Raw genomic sequence first — 27,114 nt, 5'->3', positions numbered from 1 at the left:
TTTCATATAAAGGCTACTGGTCACGTACCAAGTTTGTGGGGGAGCGCACTGCCAGCTTTGTTTTAAGAAAAGGAAAATGGAATAACTATGATAGATTACGTATGTTTAACGGCCTATTACTGTTTATTCAGTTTAAATATAGATAACTGCAGCTAGTCACTTTTTTGAATTATTTACTCCATAAACCGGTTTCTCAGCCTTTTCAGGCTCATGTTCAGATGAGTTATTTGTTCCATAAACCGTTTTACGAGATTTTTCTGGGTCATCTTTTTAAACGTCTATTTCAAGATATTGATTGGTTGCATTTTTTTGTATTTAGATTTAACTACGTTAGCACCTGCTACTTCTCCCGCGTCGAGCGTATGGTCTGCACAGATTATTTTTGTTTTTCTTCAATCCGATTTTCCCATCGTTCACAAACGGCAACACTTAAACTTTTCACGCTAATTACGGCCATTGAAGTATGGTCTTTTCCGAACGTACTTCTGACCAAAAAGCGATTCTGGCAGCTGGAGTCCAAGGTTTATGTTAATCATGCCTTTTGCGCTCGTCCGGCCATCCTGATTTAGGTTTTCCGTGATTTCCCTAAATCACTCCAGGTAAATGCCGGGATGGTTCCTCTGAAAGGGCACGGCCGACTTCCTTCCCCATCCTTCCCTAATCCGATGAGACCGATGACCTCGCTGTCTGGTCTGCTTCCCCAAAACAACCAACCAACCTTTTGCGCTCTTTCATTTCCCAACATATATTTATAAGTGACCGAGAAGTGAAAGTCTTAACATAACGAAACGCCTTCTTAAAAAATTTCATCCCTTATTTCACCCCCTTAGGAAACATGCTTTTCTCATATCTAAACGAGAAGCCAAATACCAGTTTTCACAGATGTAGCTTTAAAAATACCTTAGTAGTTCTTTAATAATGATTTATTTTTAAACAGCGTTCACCCACTGTTTCACTCTGATAGCGGTTAAATTTCTAAAAATGCAGAAACATATGTTCCTACATTTTTGACCGAGAAACCAAATACCAATTCTCTTAGGTCTACCTTCAAAATTTCCTTAATAGCGACACCCTCTATTTCAAACCCTTAGGGGTGAAATTTCGAAAATTCCATCGCTTGCAGTATAAGATCAACGCCTTCTCCCGATTTCAAGCTTCCGTCCTTAGCGGCCTGGGCTGAACGATGCCGAGTAGGTGAGTCAGTCGGGGCTTGCATTGCCTTTTGTATAGAGAGATAGCTGTGATAGTTACAGAGGCATAAGTTTGATAGACACACGCCATAATTATGTAGTGGAATGACTGGCAAATGGTTATATTGCTAGAGATGGCCGAAATGCACGCTAGAAGCTCACGCAGGATGGCGTGAGGTCTGCAACAGGATACGTAATGAATGCTATAAAGAAAAGTACGTAGCTTCTGGAATACTTAACTTTAATCCATGATTTGTATACATCGTTCTTGATGAGACATGCTTCATACGATAACTATCAATTGCTATGGCGCCTTGCTAGGTCGTAGCCATTGACTTAGCTGAAGGCTATGCTATCTATATTCTCGGCAAATGAGTGAGTCTCCGTCCGTGTAGTCGCTAGCAAAGTCGTCCGTACAACTGGGGCGAGTGCTAGTCCGTCTCTCGAGACCTGCCGTGTGGTGGCGCTCGGTCTGCGATCACTGACAGTGGCGACACGCGGGTCCGACATGTACTAATGGACCGCGGCCGATTTAAAGGCTACCACCTAGCAAGTGTGGTGTCTGGCGGTGACACCACACAAAACATTTCACCTTTTTAGTGAAATCCTTTAGAAGAACAGCGTGTTTTCGGGAGAAAAAGGTCGTTCACGAATAGCGTATTCGTTACAAAACATACGAAAGGCACCAATTAATTATGGAAATGCTTATAACATTTAATGTACATTACGTAAAATGCCTTTAATGGTTTAAATAGGCAAATAATGTGGAGCACACTAGGTAAACAAAGTTATACCCACCATATCATAGAGGTTCTGGAAGATAACTTATCTACACATGCACTAAAATAGTAATCAAAACAGGCGCACAAATTCAGATATGGTACTTGTGAGTCAATGTGCGACCCAAAGGTGCGATGTGTAACTAACATTGTTTAATATACTCATCGACGATATCAAAAGAACATGGAAACCAGAAGTAGGGTTCCACATACCACAGTATGGAACCATTAATACGTGCCTTTTCGCAGACGACCTGTTTAATGTACAGGGTGATTCAAAAAGAATACCACAACTTTAGGAATTTAAAACTCTGCAACGACAAAAGGCCGAGGCCGAGCTAAGCACCATCTGTCGGCGAATTAAGGGAGCTATAAAGTTTCATTTAGTTGTACATTTGTTCGCTTGAGGCGCTGTTGACTAGGCGTCAGCATCAGTTGATGCTAAGATGGCGACCGCTCAACAGAAAGCTTTTTGTGTTATTGAGTACGGCAGAAGTGAATCGACGACAGTTGTTCAGCGTGCATTTCGAACGAAGTATGGTGTTAAACCTCCTGATAGGTGGTGTATTAAACGTTGGTATAAACAGTTTACAGAGAATGGGTGTTTGTGCAAAGGGAAAAGTTCTGGACGGCCGAGAACGAGTGATGAAAATGTAGCACACATCCAGCAAGCATTTGTCCGCAGCCCAGGAAAATCGACTCGCAGAGCTAGCAGAGAGCTGCAAATTCCTCAATCAACTGTATGGAGAGTTCTACGAAAAAGGTTAGTTATGAAACCTGAACGTCAACTACCCGAGGCGATGGATCGGCCGCCAGGCAGCCCGTGACAGAGCACTTCATCACTGGCCTCCAAGAAGCCCTGATCTTACCCCCTGCGATTTTTTCTTATGGGGGTATATTAAGGATATGGTGTTTCGGCCACCTCTCCCAGCCACCATTGATGATTTGAAACGAGAAATAACAGCAGCTATCCAAACTGTTACGCCTGATATGCTACAGAGAGTGTGGAACGAGTTGGAGTATCGGGTTGATATTGCTCGTGTGTCTGGAGGGGGCCATATTGAACATCTCTGAACTTGTTTTTGAGTGAAAAAAAAACCCTTTTTAAATGCTATTTGTAATGATGTATAACAGAAGGTTATATTATGTCTCTTTCATTAAATACACATTTTTAAAGTTGTGGTATTCTTTTTGAATCACCCTGTATTTCTCAATGAAAATAAATTGCAAAACGGCATACATAAGTTACACTTGCTGGGTAAAGGGTACAATAGGGTAATCTCAATTAGTAAAAAGAAGGTAATGGAATTTAAAGAAGTTAAGCCAATCAGATCAAAAATGGTTATCAATAACAAGATAACTGAACAAGCTAACAGGTTTAATTATTTAGGGTACCAAATAAGTTTCTAGCATAATAGAGATATAGCGAACAAGCTTCAACTCTTTCATTATCCATAAGAATAGGAATTAGAAAGGAAACAAAAACAAAGTTGCATATAACTGTGATGTGTCTGCTATCAGCGACGGAAAACTGGGTTCTCACAAAGACGGATGAGAGTAAAACACAGGCAGTTGAAATGAGACTTTTGGAACAGGTTAAGCCTGCACATACCAAGCCCGAATTAGGAATGAACAAATTACAGAAGAAATGACTGTGGAAGAGAGAAACAACACAACAGATAGAAATCGGTGGAAAGAGCGTGTGACCAGAGTACCAGAAAAAAAATGTGATGAACTAGCTGTTGATGTACAGACCGAGACAAAGAAGAACCCTTAGTAGATAAGCCCAAAATGAGATGGGCTCAACCTCTGAAGACGGAACTGGCAGACAGCTAATCACTGCAAGTGAGGATAATGATGATGATGATGATGACGGATAACGAATTTCCAGGAGAGCTCAAGTGGAACTGTAAATTTCACTGCACTGTACATTCGTTCAGTACTCAGTCACCTGTCCAATGTGTCTCTCAGAGACAGATTCAAGTACATTTTGTTGTGAATGGCCACCACAAGCTGCCAACAACTTATTTTTGTTGTTATGTGACTAGTTTGAACCTTGTGGTCATGAGGTGGGGGTGCTTTTAAAGTTTCCCCAGATGGATACCACCTGTCTACATGGCCTTACAAATTGTACATATGCGGAAGTGGTATTCGCCATGGCAAATTTTAAATGTTATCGCAACTAGAAAAAAAAGTACTCCTAGTGGCTTTACAACTAAATGTCTTATGAAAGTTAAGTACTATTTTAAGAGGCTTTTATTCATTTCGCCAACGGCCTTGCCGCATTGGTAACACTGGTTCCCGTCTGATCACCGAAGTTAAGCGCTTTCGGGCTGGGCTACAATTGGATGGGTGACCATCCGGTCTGCAGAGCGCTGTTCGCTAGCGGGGTACACTCAGCCCTTGTAAGACAAACTGAGGAGCTACTTGACTGAGAAGTAGCGGCTCCGATCTTGTAAACTGACATACGGCCGGAAGAGCGATGTGCTGACCGCATGCCCCTCCATATCCGCATTCAGTGACGCCTGTAGGCTGAGGATGACACGGCGGCCGGTCGGTACCGTTGGGCCTCCCAAGGCCTGTTCGGTCGGAAGGTTTATATATTAATAAAACCACTTTATAATTACGCAGTAAGGGATGAAGTAGGCTTTATTATGTTCACAAGTCTTCTGATTGGTGCAGCCCGCTACGAATTCCTCTCTTGTACCAACCTCTTACCTTCTTCATCTCAGTGTAGTATCTACACCCTACATCCTGAATTGCCCCGACATTTTGAATTATTTGTTGCATCTTTTCCAATCTCTGTCTTCCCCCGCAACTTCTTACCCGTTTCTACTTCCTCTATTACCATGGAACTTATACCCCGGTGCCTTAAGAGGTGTACTTTCTTCCAGTTTCTTCATCTTGCCAGTGTTTTTCGTATGTTCTCTTCTTCAAAAATTCTGCCGAGGTTCTCCTCACTTCTTTTGTTATTCTACCTAACTTTTCAACATACTTCTACAGCACCACATCTCCAATGCTTCGATTGTGTTCTGGTTTTCCCACAGTCCATATCTGACTAGCATACACTGTGCTCGAAACGTACATTCTCAGAAATTACTTCTTCAGGTTAAGGTTGATGTTCGATTCCAGTAGACTTCGTTTGGCCAAGGATGCCCACTTCACCTCAACGTGTCTGCTTTTTATGTCCTTCTTGCTCACTCCATCGTGTGTTACTTTGCTTCCATTGAAGAGAATTACTTCAATCCATCTACGAAGAAGGTACGCAAACTAAAAACAGGGGAAATCGGCGAGGAACGCTACACGCTGAGATTTTAAGTGTCGACACGTCACTTCGCACGCAGTTAACGGTCCTGATTATCAGCCTATCTGAAATACACTCGTAATTTTCAGAAATGCACAATTAACTAGTTTTCACAATGCGAATGCCATGCTGGAAATGTCGTGTGTCTAGGGCCTACCATTAGGTAGACCGTTCGCCGGGTGCAAGTCTTTCGATTTGACGCCACTTCCGCATCGCTGGGGATGAAATGATGATTACGACAACACAACATCCAGTCCCTGAGCGGAGATAATCTCCGAGCCAGCTGGGTATCGAACCCGGGCGCTTAGGATTGACATTCCGTCACGCTGAACACTCAGCTATAGGGGGCGGACAATGCCATACTGAAAGTAATGAGCAAACATTTTTTAAAAAGTTTTAATCATTATTTTTTTAAGCAAACGAAATACATCGCCCTACTCCATACTCTTTCTATCACTTTTCGACATTGGCTCCATTTCTTTGCACATATTTTTCCCACCGCACCGTTCAGCAAGCTTGAAAATACCCTTACGATAGAGCTCCTCTCCAGCCTTAAAGAGACACCGAAGTACAGTTTGCCAAATACCTTGTATCATCTCGTATCGATGGCCTCGCATCTGTTTCTTAACATAATCCTAAAAATGGTACTCGGAGGGTTCCTTGCCGGGACTTTAGGGAGGATCAGGAAGAGTTTCTAGACCAAATGCACTGGCCCTCTCCACAGTGGCACGAACAGTACGCAGGCACGAGTTATCCAGTTGCAGGATGACGTTCTTCCCAGTTTGTTCATCTCACAATGCACGACTGAGCTTAAAAAGTGTCTGGGTACAGCAGGCAGCTTTCATGGTTTGTCTAAGTTTGAAACGTCCCCTTACAAAAATTAATGAATTACTGTGCTGATAAACCTCTTACGTTATTGGCTTTTCAAACACCTGAGCAAACTGAACGTTCTCAGACATTTCTCTCTCTACTTATTCTGATTAACACTAAACTGACACAAAATATTTTTAGGGCAGCGCAATCTGACTTTCAATAATCCCTACAAAAGAATGGCCCTGACTAACAATAACCTATACCTTTCATGAATCACTTACCTCACAAAAATCTTCGTACCTCGAACTACTGCAATACATCGAGGGCCACTACTGCCAGCTAAACAAAAGATTCTAACTACTGAAGGCACTAACTACTGATAGGCATAGTTAGCAAATGAAAGATTTTGATAGAGAACAAACAATGTATTTACCTTAATAGTGTTCAAAGGTCATAATATATATATCAGTTCATGACATCCAGTCTTACAAATGTACTGTCTCTGATGGACACACGTATAGATCATCCGCTCTCAAAATTCCGCCATCTCTCTCCCCACATCCACCACTGCTGGCGGCTCACCTCCAACTGCGCAACGCTACGCAGCCAACTGCCCAACACTACAATAGCGAATATTACAACAATGCCAACCAGCCACAGACTGCGCACAGCACAGCCAGTGATTTTCATACAGAGCGCTACGTGGCGTTCCCGTTATAAGAACCTGAACAGCCTACTTACAAGTTAAAAAAAAGTCGAGGAATTAAAACTTTTGTGCCGGCCAGAGTAGCCGAGCAGTTCTAGGCGCTACAGTCTCGAACCGCGCGGCCGCTACGGTCGCAGGTTCGAATCCTGATGTCCCTAGGATAGTTAGGTTTGAGTAGTTCTAAGTTCTAGGGGATTGATGACCTAAGAAGTTAAGTCCCATAGTGCTCAGAGCCATTTGAACCATTTAAAACTTTTGTCCTTTGCAGCTGGCAGGTGGTTGGAACCTTTTACACTGGCATCTGAACAGGAACAAGTACGAGCAGGTTAAAATATAAATCAGTAATCACAATTCGTGGACCACGTGTCAGAGGTTGGTTGGTTGTTTCGGGGGAGGAGACCAGACAGCGAGGACATCGGTCTCATCGGATTAGGGAAGGACGGGGAAGGAAGTCGGCCGTGCCCTTTGAAAGGAACCATCCCAGCATTTGCCTGGAGCGATGTAGGGAAATCACGGAAAACCTAAATCAGGATGGCCGGACGCGGGATTGAACCGTCGTCCTCCCGAATGCGAGTCCAGTGTCTAACCACTGCGCCACGTGTCAGAGGGATCAGGCTTCTAGGAAAAAGACACCAACATGATCGTGAAAATTCATTTCCGTGCCAGCACACGTTGGCGTTTATAAAGTGTAATTTAAAATAATTGGTGATGCAATGGATATTAGAAGGGTCACAGGTGCAGATGGATTAACGTGGAAGACATTAAACGTGCTGAATCCATTGTGTCGCAAATCTCTTTTCAATTTGAAATCGATAATTGACTCCTTCATTAGATATTCGTAGGAAAAAAATAGGGAAGGGAAGGAAGATTGGGTTTATCGTCCCGCCGATATCGATTAGCGACGGAGGACAAGCTCGGATGGCGTCAAGGATCGGGAAGCAAATCGCAGTGTACATTTCAAAGGAACAATCCTGGCATTTGCTCGGAGCGATTTACGGAAACAAGGGAAACGTAAATCCAGGTAGCCGGACGCGGTTTTGAATCGTCGTCCTTCCGAATGCCAGTCCAGTGTGCTAACCACTGCGCCACCTCCCTCGATAGTTATTCGATGTAACCATCCAATCTTCAGCATTCTTCTGTAGCACCACTTTGCGAAGGCTTCATTCTCTTGCCGCGCGGCATTAGCCGAGCGGTCTCAGGCGCTGCAGTCATAGACTGTGCGGCTGGTCCCGGCGGAGGTTTGAGTCCTGACGCGGGCATGGGTGTGTGTGTTTGTCCTTAGGATAATTTAGGTTAAGTAGTGTGTAAGCTTAGGGACTGATGACCTTAGCAGTTAAGACCCATAAGATTTCACACACATTTGAATTTTTTTTTTCTTTCTTCATTCTCTTCTTGTCCAAACTGTTTCTCGTCCATCTTTCAGTTCCACACAAAATTACCTTTCTAGACAAATACACTATGCGATTAACAGTATTTGGACACATATAAGTGGACATTAGTATGGGGCGTGTCCATACTTATCCTTTATGACGAATTGGCTGGAGACACTTTCGTCTACATCTACATCTACATTGATACTCCGCAAGCCACCCAACGGTGTGTGGCGGAGGGCACTTTACGTGCCACTGTCATTACCTCCCTTTCCTGTTCCAGTCGCGTATGGTTCGCGGGAAGAACGACTGTCTGAAAGCCTCCGTGCGCGCTCTAATCTCTCTAATTTTACATTCGTGATCTCCTCGGGAAGTATAAGTAGGGGGAAGCAATATATTCGATACCTCATCCAGAAACGCACCCTCTCGAAACCTGGCGAGCAAGCTACACCGCGATGCAGAGCGCCTCTCTTGCAGAGTCTGCCACTTGAGTTTATTAAACATCTCCGTAACGCTATCACGGTTACCAAATAACCCAGTGACGAAACGCGCCGCTCTTCTTTGGATCTTCTCTATCTCCTCCGTCAACCCGACCTGGTACGGATCCCACACTGATGAGCAATACTCAAGTATAGGTCGAACGAGTGTTTTGTAAGCCACCTCCTTTGTTGATGGACTACATTTTCTAAGCACTCTCCCAATGAATCTCAACCTGGTACCCGCCTTACCAACAATTAGTTTTATATGATCATTCCACTTCAAATCGTTCCGTACGCATACTCCCAGATATTTTACAGAAGGAACTGCTACCAGTGTTTGTTCCGCTATCATATAATCATACAATAAAGGATCCTTCTTTCTATGTATTCGCAATACATTACATTTGTCTATGTTAAGGGTCAGTTGCCACTCCCTGCACCAAGTGCCTATCCGCTGCAGATCTTCCTGTATTTCGCTACAATTTTCTAATGCAGCAACTTCTCTGTATACTACAGCATCATCCGCGAAAAGCCGCATGGAACTTCCGACACTATCTACTAAGTCATTTATATATATTGTGAAAAGCAATGGTCCCGTAACACTCCCCTGTGGCACGCCAGAGGTTACTTTAACGTCTGTAGACGTCTCTCCATTGATAACAACATGCTGTGTTCTGTTTGCTAAAAACTCTTCAATCCAGCCACACAGCTGGTCTGATATTCCGTAGGCTCTTACTTTGTTTATCAGGCGACAGTGCGGAACTGTATCGAACGCCTTCCGGAAGTCAAGAAAATAGCATCTACCTGGGAGCCTGTATCTAATATTTTCTGGGTCTCATGAACAAATAAAGCGAGTTGGGTCTCACACGATCGCTGTTTCCGGAATCCATGTTGATTCCTACATAGTAGATTCTGGGTTTCCAGAAATGACATGATACGCGAGCAAAAAACATGTTCTAAAATTCTACAAGAGATCGACGTAAGAGATATAGGTCTATAGTTTTGCGCATCTGCTCGACGACCCTTCTTGAAGACTGGGACTATCTGTGTTCTTTTCCAATCATTTGGAACCCTCCGTTCCTCTAGAGACTTGCGGTACACGGCTGTTAGAAGGGGGGCAAGTTATTTCGCGTACTCTGTGTAGAATCGAATTGGTATCCCGTCAGGTCCAGTGGACTTTCCTCTATTGAGTGATTCCAGTTGCTTTTCTATTCCTTGGACACTTATTTCGATGTCAGCCATTTTTTCGTTTGTGCGAGGATTTAGAGAAGAAACTGCAGTGCGGTCTTCCTCTGTGAAACAGCTTTGGAAAAAGGTGTTTAGTATTTCAGCTTTACGCGTGTCATCCTCGGTTTCAATGCCATCATCATCCCGTAGTGTCTGGATATGCTGTTTCGAGCCACTTACTGATTTAACGTAAGACCAGAACTTCCTAGGATTTTCTGTCAAGTCGGTACATAGAATTTTACTTTCGAATTCAATGAACGCTTCACGCATAGCCCTCCTTACGCTAACTTTGACATCGTTTAGCTTCTGTTTGTCTGAGAGGTTTTGGCTGCGTTTAAACTTGGAGTGGAGCTCTCTTTGCTTTCGCATGTCATGTGGTGGAATCGCAGCCCAATTCTTCCTCAAGAGCCGAAATCAGGCAAAGCAGTGAGATTGGATACTGGGGTCTGAAGAGAAGTCGACATTGTAACTTTTCCCAGAAGGTCCTGTGGTTTCAGGTCGGAACTCAGGGCAGGCCAGTCCATTTCAGGAATGTTATTGTCCATAAACTACTGCCTCGAAGACGTTGCTTTGTGACAGAGTGCATTGTCATGCTGAAGCAAACAGTCACCGTCTTTGAATTGTTCCTCTATTGTACGTACCACACAGTGCTGTAAAATGCATTCATATCCTCCCTACTTAGCAATCATATACAACCGCTCTCTCACCGATAGATCTGTACCTACAGGTTGGAAAATTGCGCTGGTCGCACCAGTGTTTAAGAAGGGTAGTAGGAGTAATCCATCGAACTACAGACCTATATCATTGACGTCGGTTTGCAGTAGGGTTTTGGAGCATATACTGTATTCAAACATTATGAATCACTTCGAAGGGAACGATCTATTGATACGTAAGCAGCATGGTTTCAGAAAACATCGTTCTTGTGCAACGCAGATAACTCTTTATTCGCACGAAGTAATGGCCACTATCGACAGGGGATCTCAAGTTGATTCCGTATTTCTAGATTTCCGGAAAGCTTTTGACACCGTTCCTCACAAGAGACTTTTAATCAAGCTGCGGGCCTATGGGGTATCGTCTCAGTTGTGCGACTGAATTCGTGATTTCCTGTCAGGAAGGTCGCAGTTCGTAGTAATAGACGGCAAATCATGGAGTAAAACTGAAGTGATATCAGGTGTTCCCCAGGGAAGCGTCCTGGGACCTCTGCTGCTCCTGATCTATATAAATGACCTGTATGACAATCTGAGCAGTTCTCTTCGGTTGTTCGCAGATGATACTGTAATTTACCGTCTAGTAAGGTCATCCGAAGACCAGTATCAGTTGCAAAGCGATTTAGAAAAGATTGCTGTATGGTGTGGCAGGTGGCAGTTGACGCTAAAAAACGAAAAGTGAGAGGTGATCCACATGAGTTCCAAAAGAAATCCGTTGGAATTCGATTACTCGATAAATAGTACAATTCTCAAGGCTGTCAATTCAACTAAGTACCTGGGTGTTAAAATTGCGAAAAACCTCAGTTGGAAAGACCACATAGATAATATTGTGGGGAAGGCGAGCCAAAGGTTGTCTACTAAAGAGACAGCTTACACTACACTCGTTCGTTCTCTGTTAGAATATTGCTGCGCGGTGTGGGATCCTTACCAGATGGGATTGACGGAGGACATCGAAAGGGTGCAAAAAAAGGGCAGCTCGTTTTGTATTATCACGTAATAGGTGAGAGAGTGTGGCAGATATGATACGCGAGTTGGGATGGAGGTCATTAAAGCAAAGACGTTTTTCGTCGCGGCGAGATCTATTTACGAAATTTCAATCACCAACTTTCTCTTCCGAATGTGAAAATATTTTCTTGAGCCCAATCAACATAGGTAGGAATGATCATCAAAATAAAATAAGAGAAATCAGAGCTTGAACAGTAAGGTTTAGATGTTCGTTTTTCCCGTGCGCTGTTCGGGAGTGGAATGGTAGAGAGATAGTATGATTGTGGTTCGATGAACCCCCTGCCAAGCACTTAAATGTGAATTGCAGAGTGGACATGTAGATGTAGATGCATATAGCATTTTCTTGAACGCAATTTGGGGAGCACAGTCTGACCACGAGAAACACTCCCTTACCGTAATACTGTCTCCTCCATACACACGATGGCAGGTAACATTTTCCAGGCATCCGCCAAACCCAAAATCTTCTGTCGGATTGTCGCAGGGTATAGCGTGATACATCACTTCAAGTGAATCGTTTCCAGTCATTCACTGTCCAGTGGCGTCCTTGCTTACACTATCTCGAGCCTCACTTAGGATTGCCCGTTGAAATGTGTGGCTTATGAGGAACTGCTTGACCATTGAATCTCTTTGTTTATAATTCCCCACATTCAATGTGCCCGCTAGACCGACGAATGATTCGTTCGATTTTTTACGACGGCCGTCCGCAATGCTCCACGATCCCTGGCTATCAGTACATGAGTTCTGATTGTTACTGATCTATCTGTGGTTGTTCCTGCACGTTTCCATTCACAGTAACATCACCAATAGTCTGGCAGGTTTAGAAGTGTTAAAATGTCTGTGAAGGATCTGTTACTTACGTGACATCAAGTGATTAGTGGGGGTCCGAACTCGCTGAGGTGTCCTGAGCAACCCATCCTGCTTCTCTACTTACAACACTCCCCGCCTCCTTTTATACTGATGAGTCTGACTTTCGTAACACCTAATGGTGCATTCCACATTACATAGGGGTGTCTGCATACTTTTGATTAGATATTTATTATTTAACTGTGAAAAATGTTACTAATGGCCAATGCAGAATTTTCAGTCTGTCAATTATTATTTGTATCATTTCAAATTATAGGGGTCGCATGAATCTACCCCCAAAATTTTATACAGCTTCTATAATTTGAAATGACAGAAATAATAATTAATAGACAGAGAGAAAATTCTTCATTGGCCATTACCAGCATCTTTCCAACCCATATCATTAAATGTATATCTGTATAAAATTATCTGCAGAGAAGTATCTCTGCGAATCTCCAGTAGTGTGCCATATCTATACACATATGATCTTTGGCACATCAAGTCAGCAGCCGGTGTGAACAGATGTATCCGCCATCTTGTGAAACGACCCCTTTGAAAAATTTATAAATGACTGTGCTGGAAAATCGCTTACGCTATTTACTTTTCAAACAGCTGAGCAGAACTGAACGTACTCAGACATTTCGCTCTTTGCTTATTCTGATCAACACTAAACTGACACACAATATTTTTAGCGCAACGCAATCTGACTTTCAAAAATACCTACAAAAGAATGGCCCTGATTAACAATAATCTACACCTTTCATCAACCACTTACCTCACAAAAATTTTCGTTACTCGAACTACTCCAATACAGCGAGCGCCACTACTGCCAGCTAAATAAAAGATTCAAACTACTGATGGCACTAACTACTTATAGGCATAATTAGCAAATGAAAGATTTTGATAAAGAACAAACCATGTATGACATCCAGTCTTACAAATTTACTCTCTCTGATGGACACCCGTCCAGATCATCCGCTCTCAAAACTCCGCCATCTCTCTCCTCACATCCATCACTGCTGGCGGCTCACCTCCAACTGCGCAACGCTACGCGCTGTTAAGTGATTTTCATACAGAGCGCTACGTGGCGGTGGCGTTACCAATATAAGAACCTAAACAGACTACTTGTACTTAGTTCAGTCCAGTGAAATGCCGTGTGGCTAGGGCCTCCCGTCGGGTAGACCGGTCGCTTGCTGCAAGCCTTTCGAGTTGACGCCACTTCGGCGACTTGTGCGTCTATGGGAATGATATGATGATGATGAAGACAGCACAACACCCAGTCCCTGAGCGGAGAAAATCTCCGACCCAGCCGGGAATCGAACCTCTTTGCACAGCATTTGGCCTCCCTGACCGCTCAGCTATCAAGGCGGTAGCGATGAAGTGGGGATTTTCCCGTACGATCCATTCACGAGTGTACCGCGAATATCAGGAATCCGGTGAAAACATCAAATCTCCGACATCGCTGCGACCGGAGAAACATCCTGCAAGGACGGTACCAATGACGACTGAAGACAATCGTTCAACATGACATAAGTGCAACCCTTCCGCAATCTGCTGCAGATTTCAATGCTGGGCCATCAACAATTCAAAGAAACACCACCGATATGCGCTTTCAGAGCTGGAGGCCCACTCGTGTACCCTTGATGAATGCATGACACAAAGGTTTACGTCTCGCCTAGGCCCGTCAGCACCTACATTGGACTGTTGATTGTAAACATGTTGCCTGGTCGGACGAGTCTCGTTTCAAATTGTATCGAGCTGATGAACGTGTGCAGGTATGGAGACAACCTCATGAATCCATGGACCCCGCATAGCAACAGGATACTGTTCAAGCCGGTGGAGGCTCTGTAATGGTGTGAGGCGTGTGCAGTTGCAGTGATATGGGACCCGTGAAACGTCTAGATACGAGTCTGACAGGTGACACATACGTAAGCATCCCCAGATGACCTGCAGTCATTCATGTCCATTGTGCATTCCGACAGACTAGCTACTGAGTGGCCCCGTGAACACTTTTCTGAGTTTAAACGCTCCTGCTGGCCACCAAGCTCCCCAGGCATGAACATTATGAAGCATATCTGGGATGCCTTGCAACGTGCTGTTCAGAAGAGATCTCCACCCCCTCTTAAGGATTTATGGATAGCCCTGCAGGATTCATGGTGTCAGTTCCCTCCAGCACTACTTCAGACATTAGTCGAGTCCATTTCACGTCGTGTTGCGGCACTTCTGCGTGCTTGTGGGGACCCTTCACGATGTTAGGCAGGTGTACGAGTTTCTTTTGCTATTCTGTGTATATGTTCTGTACATTACATTTACTTCATAGAAAGCTCTCGTTTACACATTATAATACAGAGGTTTGATTTTCTTTTATGATCCGTGGTGATCAATGCATTCTGGAAGAATTAGAAATTTTTAAACATCTTTCTCGAAATGATAGTCTCATTCTCAATGAACAGCTTCAGTTGTACAATAAAAATTACTTCAACAGTGTTAAGCCGTTACTTGACATTTAATTTCGGGTCTCCTTGTGCAGTTTACCAAAATGTTTTTTTCCATTTAAGTTAACTCATAATTTTTCATTTATTAAATGGTTTATTGGCTGTATTTCATGTTATATCGCTTTCCGCAAGCTGTGTATTTTCTATAACACTGGAACACGTGAGGCAATACTGACCTTACGACTTATCTTAGAAGAAAGATTAAGGAAAGGCAAACCTACGTTTCTAGCATTTGTAGACTTAGAGAAAGTTTTTGACAATGTTGACTGGAATACTCTCTTTCAAATTCTAAAGGTGGCAGGGGTAAAATACAGGGAGCGTAAGGCTATTTACAATTTGTACAGAAACCAAATGGCAGTTATAAGAGTCGAGGGGCATGAAAGGGAAGCAGTGGTTGGGAAGGGAGTGAGACCGGGTTGTAACCTCTCCCCTATGTTATTCAATCTGTATATTGAGCAAGCAGTACAGGAAACAAATATTCGGAGTAGGTATTAAAATCTATGGAGAAGAAATAGAAACTTTGAGATTCGCCGATGACATTGTAATTGTGTCAGAGACAGCAAAGGACTTGGAAGAGCAGTTGAATGGAATGGACAGTGTCTTGAAAGGAGGATATAAGATGAACATCGACAAAAGCAAAACGAGGATAATGGAATGTAGTCAAATTAAATCGGGTGATGCTGAGGGGATTAGATTAGGAAATGAGACACTTAAAGTAGTAAAGGAGTTTTGCTATTTAGGGAGCAAAATAACTGATGATGGTCGAAGTAGAGAGGATATAAAATGTAGACTGGCAATGGCAAGGAAAGTGTTTCTGAAGAAGAGAAATTTGTTAACATCGAGTATAGATTTAAGTGTCAGGAAGTCGTTTCTGATAGTATTTGTATGGAGTGTAGCCATGTATGGAAGCGAAACATGGACGATAAATAGTTTAGAGAAAAAGAGAATAGAATCTTTCGATATGTGGTGCCACAGAAGAATGCTGAGGATTAGATGGGTAGATCACATAACTAATGAGGAAGTATTGAGTAGGACTGGGGAGAAGAGAAGTTTGTGGCACAACTTGACCAGAAGAAGGGATTGGTTGGTAGGAAATGTTCTGAGGCATCAAGGGATCACCAATTTAGTATTGGAGGGCAGCGTGGAGGGTAAAAGTCGTAGAGGGAGACCAAGAGAGGAATACACTAAGCAGATTGAGAAGGATGTAGGTTGCAGTAGGTACTGGGAGATGAAGAAGCTTGCACAGGATAGAGTAGCATGGAGAGCTGCATCAAACCAGTCTCAGGACTGAAGACCACAACAACAACATGCTTCAAACTGTACTTCTAAGCTCTGATGCAGACAAAATGTTACTTTATCTGTCGCTGTTAAACAAAATATTGCTGTTTACATTATGCACTGAACAATATTCGTTATAATTTTCGTCTGTCTACACTTGAATGTAAGTAGCCAAGTTGTACCTGCGGCTACTAGATGGCACTCTCGCTGCAATGTCATGTTCACCTGCTAGCACTTGTTAACGAGTCCGTTACAACCTGTGGTTGTACAGGTACGAGCAGCCCGTAGTGACTCGCCTTCACGCATTCATTTTTATATATTTCGTGACTAAAGCCCTTCTGGCCTGTTAATTATTTTATATGTGACATGCAAGTATTGCCTCTGTCTTTTATTCCTAGTCAGTACTTACACCTTTTTTTATATAAAAATGTCTTTTCCTATAAATTTGTAACTATGTTATAGGACATTTTAAATCCGATGAAGGCACTCTTAGAAGTGTTGAAACCTGGTCAATAAGACTAAAACTAATAGTGACCAAGGGCTCATTTGTTTCAATCTGAATAGAACCGTGAAAGCTCATTACTTTGCCCGTACTTTCTAAGTAGCTCAAACTTGGAATTGTTATGCTGAAGAGATTTCTTATTTTGTCTGTCACTCTTTGCTTGCGACACATCTGTTTAACACGGAGTGAAATACTGTAATTTCCTTTTCGAAATAAAATTCATTAATCCGATTTGCTTGAATTGTTGTCTAGCCATCCGAGAAGCGGGTTTCCTAGACACTCCACAGTTGATGACTAGGCAGCATTCAACACTTTGGGTCTTCTAATCATACAGTGAAGTCTTTCACGACCGGATGGTACTGTTGTTGATAATTCTTCCGGGTTATATGGCCGTGGTGCATGGAATTTTTACATTTCTAACGTTTCGTCCAATACTACTTTGGACATCTTCAGAGGTATGGCTGTTCCTGCTGAGTCCTGCCCACTGACGAGTGGGGCGTCGGAGAGCGGCCGAAATACCGAGGAGAGTGGGCGTAAATATGAAGATAATTTTAATAGAAAAGAAGAGGCCTTGAAATTAAGCGAGATATGGAGAGTGGCGTTGCAGAATCGATAAGTGATTTTTATCTATGGCGGACTATTATCGATGGTTACATTTTATCTTTGACTAGTTTTCTCTCTGGTACTATGTGCAAGCTAGACCAAAACGACTTTCCTCGGTATTTAGGCCGCTCTCCGACGCCCGACTCGTCAGTGAACAGGACTCAGCAGGACCAGCCATACCTCTGAAGATGTCCAACGTAGTATTGGCCGAAACATTAGGAATAGAAGAATTCCATGGACCACGACCATATAACCCGGAAGAATTATCAACAACTTTGGGTCTTGTTCCTTAACTCCACCTACTTCGTAATCCCTAATTTGCTATTATATTTGTCGCCAAACTCATTTCTACTACTTCTCATCACTGTGACATCTCTTTATTGTCAGTTGTCATTCCATATTCTGTACTCCTTAGACTGTCCATACCGTTCAATACGTCCTGTAATAGTTCTTCACTTTCGTGGAGTGTAGCAGCGTCATCTTCGAGTCTCATCACTGATATTAGTTCATCTTGAGTTTTAATTTCACTCTTGAACCTTTCTTGTAATTCAGACATTACTTCTAAACTTTTTAAATTCGATTTCCGCCTCGGGCGAGTGCCCGCGGTGACAGATTGGAAGAGAGCGCCGCGTTTCGCCAGCCGGTGTGTGTGTGGTGTGGCGCGGCACGGCAGGGTCCCTACGCCAGTAGCAACGGCGGACTTCTTGCCGGTCAGAGCGATGGCCCGTCAATCCCAGCTAATTGGCGAACGCTGTCGCCGGCTGGTCAGAGCGAGTGCCTGCCATCAGTCGCCTCCCCTTGCCCCCTACCCCCCTCCCCTAACCAGCCGCGGCTCACAGAGAGGGGTGCCGTGTCGCAGAGTTCGTCACGGGAGCGACACAGCCATCTGACAACCCGCACGGCCGTGACAAAGCCGCACAACGCGGAACCCGACCCCACCAACTCAAAAGAGTAATTATATGCTCCTAGAGGGTAGGCATAATAAAACTCGCCCAGAAAATAATTGATACAGCGTAAGACAGGCAACCCCAGTTGCAGATTATGCAAGTTGGGTTGCCTACCTTAAGGTGAACTAAATACAAGGTAACAAATAACTTTACAACTTTGAAATAATACAGAACTTGACTGAGATGACTTACGGAATCGGTAGATCTGTCATTTTGTAGCAAACACCCTCTAGTTTGATTGACATAATGAAATCAGTACTCCACAACCAGGAGTGGTAGCGTAGTGCACAGTTAAAATGGCTACTTCCTTTGGTATGGAGCTTGCTCGCCATGTGTTTTGGTTTCATGAAACTAACTCTGCAGCAAATTTTCAGCGTAATTGGCTTAAATCGCTGAGTCACATCAAAAGAATGGGACCAGAAAGACTGTGAAGCAGAGTCCTAGAATGGACAGAATCTGGGCGAAGACAGATTGCTGCAAGGAGTATGGAAGAAATTGATTGCAGGTGGGCTATTTGTTGAGAGTCACCTCAAACACAGACGAAACTCTACAAGGGATTTCAAATTGATTCCGTATTTCTAAATTTCCAGACAGCTTCTGACACCGTACCTCACAAGTGGGTTGTAATAAAATTGCGTGTTTAAGGAAAATCGTCTCATTTATGAGACTGGATTCGTGATTTCCTGTCAGAGAGGTCAAAGTCCCTAGTGACTGACGGAAAGTCATCGAGTAAAACAGAAGTGAATTCTGGCGTTCCCCAAGGTAGTGTTATAGGCCCTCTGCTGGTCCTTATCTATTTAAAGGATTTAGGTGACAATCTGACAAGCCGTCTTAGGTTGTTTGCAGATGACGCTGTCGTTTATGATCTAGTAAACACGATTTAGGAAAGATATCTGTATGGTAAGAAAATTGTAAATTGGCCCTAAACAATGAAAAGTATGGAGTCATCCACGTGAGTGCTAAAAGGATTCCGTTAAATTCTGTTTACGTGATAAATAGATCAAATCTGCAGGCCGTAAAATGAACTACATACCTAGGAATTACAATTACGGACAACGTATTGTGGAAAGAACACATGGAAAATGTTGTGAGAAAGGTGAACCAAAGACTGCCATTTATCGGCAGAACACTTAGAATATGTAACAGATCTACTAAAGAGACTGCCTATACTACGCTTGTCCGTCTTCTTTTGGAGTACTGCTGCGCGATGTGCGATCCTTACCAGATAGAATTAACGTACATAGAGAAAGTTCAAAGAAGGGCAGCACGTTTTGCATTATAGAGAAATAGGGGAGAGTGTGTCACGGACGTAACACAGGATTTGGGATGGACGTCGTTAAAACGATGCTGCTGCTCATTGCGGAGGGATGTTATCACGGAATTTCAAACACAAACTTTCTCCTCCAAATGTGAAATAATTTTGTTGATGGCGAGCTACATAGGGAGAAATAGAAAATTGTTGGGAAGGTGGTTTGATGAACCCTCTGCCAGGGACTTAAGTGTGATTTGCAGAGTATCCATGTACATGTAGGCGTAGATGAAGATGTGTTAGAACATGACGGAATAATATCTGCGGTACTAAAGGGAGCTGTTAAAACTTTAGAGGAAGACAGGTTAGAAAACATTCAGCAAATAATTGAGGAAACTGTGTTTAAGTCCTGCTCTGAGGTGAAGAAGTTGTAACAAGGGAGGAACGGGCCTCATCAAACGAGTTAGCAGACTGACGTGCCACATAAATTAAAACAACTGTTTGCAAAATGTTTAGGTGTGTTGGTAGAAAAAATGCAGGAGCGGCAGTCTCCCAGGAGCGAAGAGAATGACATCAGAGACGCACCCATCGACTGGGCGCCAGGCTGCTGCCTAGATACGCGTCACGCATTCGAATCGACGCACTACGCGTTCCCCTGCTTCCTAGAAACGAAGCAGCTTTAACGAGCGACAGTAACTCTGCCCAACGTTAACTGTCCCGGGCACGTGACCGGATCGCTCGCTTTCCGCATCAGGACTCCGAACAGCACAGCTCGTAACATCGCCGTGTGACGCGTCCAGCGTCACATACCAAGAAAGTCTCGGATGAGAAGGTTGTACTGTATAAGGGGAATGAGTTTCCAGCGAGACGTGCAAGAGAACAATGCTGATGACTTTCGTGGAACCGCCGGCTCTATGTCCTATTCCGCTCACGTGTGGAGCGAGGGAAAAAGTGAATGCCTGTGTTTTTCGGTCATTCTTCGAAAAGATGGATTTAGCGGGAATAAAATGGAGGAAACGAGAGCTTACCTAAGACTTGTTCAGTGTGGGTTTTTCGCAGTCGAAAGCCATGAAAGGGCGGCAATAATTGAGAAGGGAGTGAAACGAGTTGGCTATTCAATCTGTAAGAATAATTTGTAGTGGGAATCAGATGTGAAGGAGAAGAAGTAACGTCCTTAGCTTTGGCGATGACATTATAAATCTTTCGGTGTTGGAAAAGTTGAACGGAATGGATAATGCCTTGGGGACATTGTACGTGAAATTCATTGATATTTGCCATTTTATGTTTTCTACTACATAATGTACTTTGGACCTTCCTGAACATTTTGGTATATAATACATTAAAATCAGACAATTGTGAGACTTTCAAATAATATTTTGAATGTTGACAAGTGACTGTCAAATTCCGCTGCTACGCATATACTGCCACAGTTGGGCAGTCATATCTTGGGAACTATACAGTCTAGAAGGCTGTGAATTGCTTTATTTTGTGCATGTCGCTACGTCTAAGAAGTTGGCATTACGAACAAACAAATCAAACCTTTGTTTCAGATACTAGTAGTGTGATTATTGGCTATTTTTGTTGTAAGCTAACTTCTATTGCTTTTTATACGTAAATAAAAAGACTAAGCGTAAAAGTAACTTCAAGAAACTGAAATCTGCGGGAAACAGATGTGAGAGACCTGCATTCTCTTTTGAAGTAGTTGAAAACACGAGCGCTAGCAGTGAAGGAAACCACGATATTGTTTCTGAAGTGAGCACGCCCCCTAGTGCATCGAAAAGGAAAGTAGAAATGGGTGACATTCTCTTACTTTGGCAGTAATGGAGGCAATAAAACCTATTTACAGAGATTTGGCAAATTCTGAGCCACTAAAGAAGTGTTTACATGGGAAGACCCAGAATGTGAAAGAGTCCTTCAGTAATGTTGTGTGGTGCCGTGTGCCTAAAAATGTATTTGTTGGCGTTATGACTCTGAAGTTAGCAGTGTCTGATGCTGTAATAACTGTTAATGGTGGGAACTATGAGAGACTTAAGGTTCTGGAGAAGTTAGGGGTAAGATTTCGACAGAGTACAGCTGTCCCCTTAAAAAAATGTGACGAACATAAATAAAAATTAGCTAATGAAGGGTAATGGGGTGTATTAAGATTTAGTAAGTTGATACTGACTGGATTCGCTATTTAATTTTTTTCCAGTTTCGCTGTGAGGTTGGCATATTAGTTTTGGCAAAGTTAGTGGCATTTGGTGTCTCATGTCCCCCCTGACGCAATCCCCATCCGACCCTTCCCCTCCCGACTCCCCCTCCCAACATTTCCCCTTACCAGGGGAGGGATCTGTGCACCTATTTGTATCGCCTTGTATGAATGTCACGTTTTCTGGTGCTGGAGGAGCTTAGAGCCTGGCGTTTACCTAATGGTATGTGGAGAACCACCTAAACGCCACGTCCAGGTCAGCCGGCACATCGACCCGCGTCGTTAAACTGCGAGCGTATCCTATCCAGCGATGACTCGCAACCTGTGTTCCTGAAACGTGAGCGTTAACTCTCTTGGTTATTCGGATGGGTAATCATATAACAAACGACGGAGAGGTAAATAATATATAAAATACGGTTTTAAAATAGCCAGAAAAATTTCGAAAAATAAAGTAAAACCTGAACGATGCATATATATTTAAAGTGTTGTATAAGGTGTATCGAATAACCGTTTACAGCGTGACACAGTGGATTAGGTAAAGTAGGCACTAACAAACATGTGCCCTATCAGTTCGAGAAATAACCTCAGAATACTGTGAATTTTAACTGCTTTTAATAAACAACTAAATACTTTTGTGCATCTGGTCTTCTTACTACCAAACTACTGGGTTCATAAGGGTAAGTTTAGATCGATTTGTGAACTTAATCAGTTTCTGGTTAACATTCACAAAAGTCTTTCTTCTTTCATTGAGCTCACGGGTAAGATTAAATTAATGATGTTAACGAAACAGCCTACTAAGTCGGTAACGTAAGATAGCGTGAAAGGATCCTGAAAATTTGGCTCGGTGCGCATTCGCTCTAGCTTCTTAGGTGGTTTCGGTAGGCCAATTTGAGACTGTTTCCTGGCTTGATAGCCTGCAAGTGTCGTGCATCAAATTGTTCATATTTCCTTTACCTACACCAAAGTGACGCGCCCTAAACAGTTGTCGTTTGCATACTGTAGAACAATTATAGAAAATGGGACACCAAAGTAGCAGACGTGTTTCGCTGCTCAAATGGTTCAAATGGCTCTGAGCACTATGGGACTTAACATCTGAAGTCATCAGTCCCCTAGAACTTACACCTAACTAACCTAAGGACATCATAGACAGCCATGCCCGAGGGAGGATTCGAACCTGCGACCGTATCAGTCGTAGACTGAAGCGCCTAGAACCGCTCGGCCACATCGGCCGGCGTTTCGCTGTGCGGGCAGAAAAACAATTGATGATAGCAAAAGTAAAGGGTTGTAAAATACAAACTGGCCGTAGCACGAAAAAAGTTTTTAATAATAGGAATTTTTTTAATTTAATATAAATTTAAGTTTCTTTATAAATAATTTTTTTGCTTCCAGTCACGATTTTATTTTATTCGCGTTTTACACGACGCATTTCGGGAAATGATTCCCATTTTCAAGTTGTGTTTTGCCTCTGTACTTTTCCGTTTTTACGAAATGTTTTCTATGTGTGATGTTCTGTTTTGTTTGGTTGACTTTACTGCAATATGTAAAGAACGCGCAATTTTGTAATTGTTTTTAATAATAGGAATTTTTTAATTTAATATAAATTTAAGTTTCTTTATAAATAATTTTTTTGCTTCCAGTCACGATTTTATTTTATTCGCGTTTTACACGACGCATTTCGGGAAATGATTCCCATTTTCAAGTTGTGTTTTGCCTCTGTACTTTTCCGTTTTTACGAAATGTTTTCTATGTGTGATGTTCTGTTTTGTTTGGTTGACTTTACTGCAATATGTAAAGAACGCGCAATTTTGTAATTAGTTTTCTATATTTATGTATAGTTTGTGGGGAAATTTGGAAGAACTTGTATTACAGTTTTCTTAGGGTCCATTTTTGCAGGGTGTTACACACATTAAACTTCAACACAATTCTGAGTGCACTGTATACATCGAGAATAAATCACATAAACAAACAGTTACAGAGATGTCTTTAAATCTAGTTGGCAGCGATAATTTCACAGGTCTTCCACATCATGTGATATGCTTATATCTATTTTACAATGGTGCGTATTTCTATGTGTTACTATTTTTATTTAAGTATATTGCCAAAAACATCTGAAGAAATTCACTGATTCAGTTTTAAGTTTTTGTCTTAATATTTTGTTTTCATATTTGCTGTATTGTATATCTCCAGTGCTTCTAATAAATCCGTTATATGACTTATCTGGTAGGTAGAGTACTTTGACATTTTGCTTATATCTTTCGACTACATCTAAAGAAAACCTTACTAGCTGACTGTTTATATAGGTCATTCTTGATGTACACTTTGCACTCAAAATCGTGTGTGATGTTTATCACGTGTTAGAGTCTGCACAAATGGACTATAAGAAAATTGTAAGTACAAGTTCTTCCGAATTTCGCCTGTAACTACATATAAAAATCGATAGCTAACAAAACATTGCGCATTTTTATGTATTGGAGTAAAGGCAATAAAACAAAGTTGAATCTCACACGACGAAAACATTACGTAAAATTGGCACAGTACAAAAACAAAATCCACTTGAAATTGGGGATCATATCACGAATCGCGTCGTGTAATATATGAATAAACGAAAATCGTGATTGGTAGTAGAAAAGTCATACACCACGAAGATGACGTGCTACAGATGCGAAATTTAACCGAAACGAAGAAGATGCTGTGATACGCAAATGATTAGCTTTTCAGAGCATTCACACAAGGTTGGCGCCGGTGGCGACACCTACAACGTGCTCACATAAGGAAAGTTTCCAACCGATTTCTCACACACAAACAGCAGTTGACCGGCGTTGCCTGGTGAAACGTTGTTGTGATGCCTCGTGTAAGGAGAAGAAATGCGCACCATCACGATTCCGACTTTGATAAAGGTCGGATTGCAGCCTATCGCGATTGCGGTTTCTCGTATCGCGACATTGCTGCTCGCGTTGGTCGAGATCCAATGAGTGTTGGCAGAATATGGAATCGGTGGGTTCAGGAGGGTAACACGGAACGCCGTGCTGGATTCCAACGGCCGCGTGTCACTAGCAGTCGAGATGACAGGCATCTTATCCGCATGGCTGTAACGGATCGTGCAGCCACGTCTCGGTCCCTGAGTCAACAGATGGGGACGTTTGCAAGACAACAACCATCTGCACGAACAGTTCGACAACGTTTGCAGCAGCATGGAGTATCAGTTCACAGACCCTTGACGCTGCATCACAGACAGAAGCGCCTACAATGGTGTACTCAACGACGAACCTCGGTGTACGAATGGCAAAACGTCATTTTTCGGATGAATCCAGGTTCTGTTTACAGCGTCATGATGATCGCCCCCGTGTTTCGCGACATCTCGGTGAACGCACTTTGGAAGCGTGTATTCGTCATCGCCATACTGGCGTATCACCCGGCGTGATGGTATGGGGTGCCATTGGTTACACGTCGCGGTCTCCTCTTGTTCGCATTGACGGCACTTTGAACAGTGGACGTTACATTTCAGATGTGTTACGACCCGTGGCTCTACCCTTCATTCGATCCCTGCGAAACCCTACATTTCAGCAGGATAATGCACGACCGCGTGTTGCAGTCCTGTACGGGCCTTTCTGGATACAGGAAATATTCGACTGCTGCACTGGCCAGCACATTCAACTGGCTCGTCACAATACGCCAATCACTACTCTTGATGAAATGTGGTATCGTGTTGAAGCTGCATGGGCAGCTGTACCTGTACACGCCATCCAAGCTCTGTTTGACTCAATGCTGAGGCGTATCAAGGCCGTTATTACGACCAGAGATGGTGTTTCTGGGTACTGATTTCTATGGATCTATGCACCCAAATTGCGTGAAAATGTGATCACATGTAAGTTCTGGTATAATATATTTGTTCAATGAATACCGGTTTATCATCAGCATTTCTTGTTGGTGTAGCAATTTTAATGGCCAGTAGTGTAAAAAAGTAGATACTGCTGACTTGTCGGTGCGTCAACAAACATTGCTGTTACAAAAACCTGAGTGTTCTGATGAGTAGATTTTTGCCTTAGTTTCGGCCGTTGCCTTACTAGCTTCCCAGCGACGAAGCTGTACTTGCACACGGGGGAATACAAATGATTCCTTTCGAGTGGAGTCACGATGAGCAAAGTGAAGGCATTAAGAGAAGTTAAAGAAAATCTCTTACGACCACTGAGTAAAGAGTAACTGGAATATATGTGCCTCAGTCTGTAACACTTTAGAGTGTCCTCTGAAGCTTATAGCTTTAAATGTAGTATACAGCCTTATAACACCCTCATACCCTCATACGCAAATCTTTGATTCCGACTGAATCTCATTCCATAAAATGGTTACTTCGTGCAACGTCCTGAATTTAAGATCTGCCATATGATGCAGCGCCGCTGTGTACCAATTACGGAGTTAGCTTCGCTTCTAGACCTATTTTACCTCGCCAATACGATTTGCAGGATATTTCATCGTTTTTTTTTTTTTTTTTTTTTTTTTGAGTGGTTCGTTGCAGCGTACCAAGAATACCTCTCTTATGCCAACTTCGTCATCACAGAGAAGTCCTAAGAACCTACGTTCTCACTTATTTGCTGGATGTATTCCCATCTCTGTCTTCCTCTACAGTTTTTATCCTCTACATCTCCCTCTGATACCATAGAAGTTATTCCCTGATGTAATATGCACGTCTTTCTTCTTGTTAGGGTTTTCCATACGTTCTCTTCCTCACCGATTCTGCGGAGAACCACCTCATTCCTTGCGTTATCAGTCCACCTAATTTTCAGCACCCTTATGTATCATCAACATCTCAAACGCTTTGATTCTGTTGTGTTCCGATTTTTTCGCAAGTCCATGTTTCGCCAGCATACAGTGCTGTGCTCCAAAGGTACATTCTCAGAAATTTCTCCCTCAATTTAAGGTCGATATATGATAATATTAGATTTCTCTTGCCCGAAAATGTCTTCTTCGTGTGTGCTAGTCGCATTTTGTGTCCTCCGTGCAGGGTTCATCGTGTGTCATCTTATATCCAATACTGCAAAATTCGTTCATGGCTTCTGCTTCATGGTCCCCACTATGTTTCTTCTCTTTACACTCAATCCATATTATACTGTTCATTCTATTCGATAGACCTGCCAGGATAGCTGAGAACGCTAACGCACTGCTTGCTGAACTCGGGTAGGCGCGCCGGCCCCGGTGGATTAACGACAAGGGCCGGAATGCCGGCCAGCCTCGATGTGGTTTTAGGCGGTTTTCCACATCCCGCTAGGTGAATACCGGGCTGGTCCCCACGTTCCGCCCCAGTTACACAACTCGCAGATATTAGAAAACGTTCGCACTATTTCATGACTTGCACTAGACACAGACAGCTGGGGTACACTAATTCCATCCCGGGGGGTTCAGGGTGGCGACACGAAGGGCATCTGGCCACCATC

The sequence above is a fragment of the Schistocerca americana genome, chromosome 10, assembly GCF_021461395.2.
Source record: "Schistocerca americana isolate TAMUIC-IGC-003095 chromosome 10, iqSchAmer2.1, whole genome shotgun sequence".
Classification (NCBI taxonomy): Eukaryota; Metazoa; Arthropoda; class Insecta; order Orthoptera; family Acrididae; genus Schistocerca; species Schistocerca americana.
Note: the sequence above shows the minus strand (reverse complement) of the source record.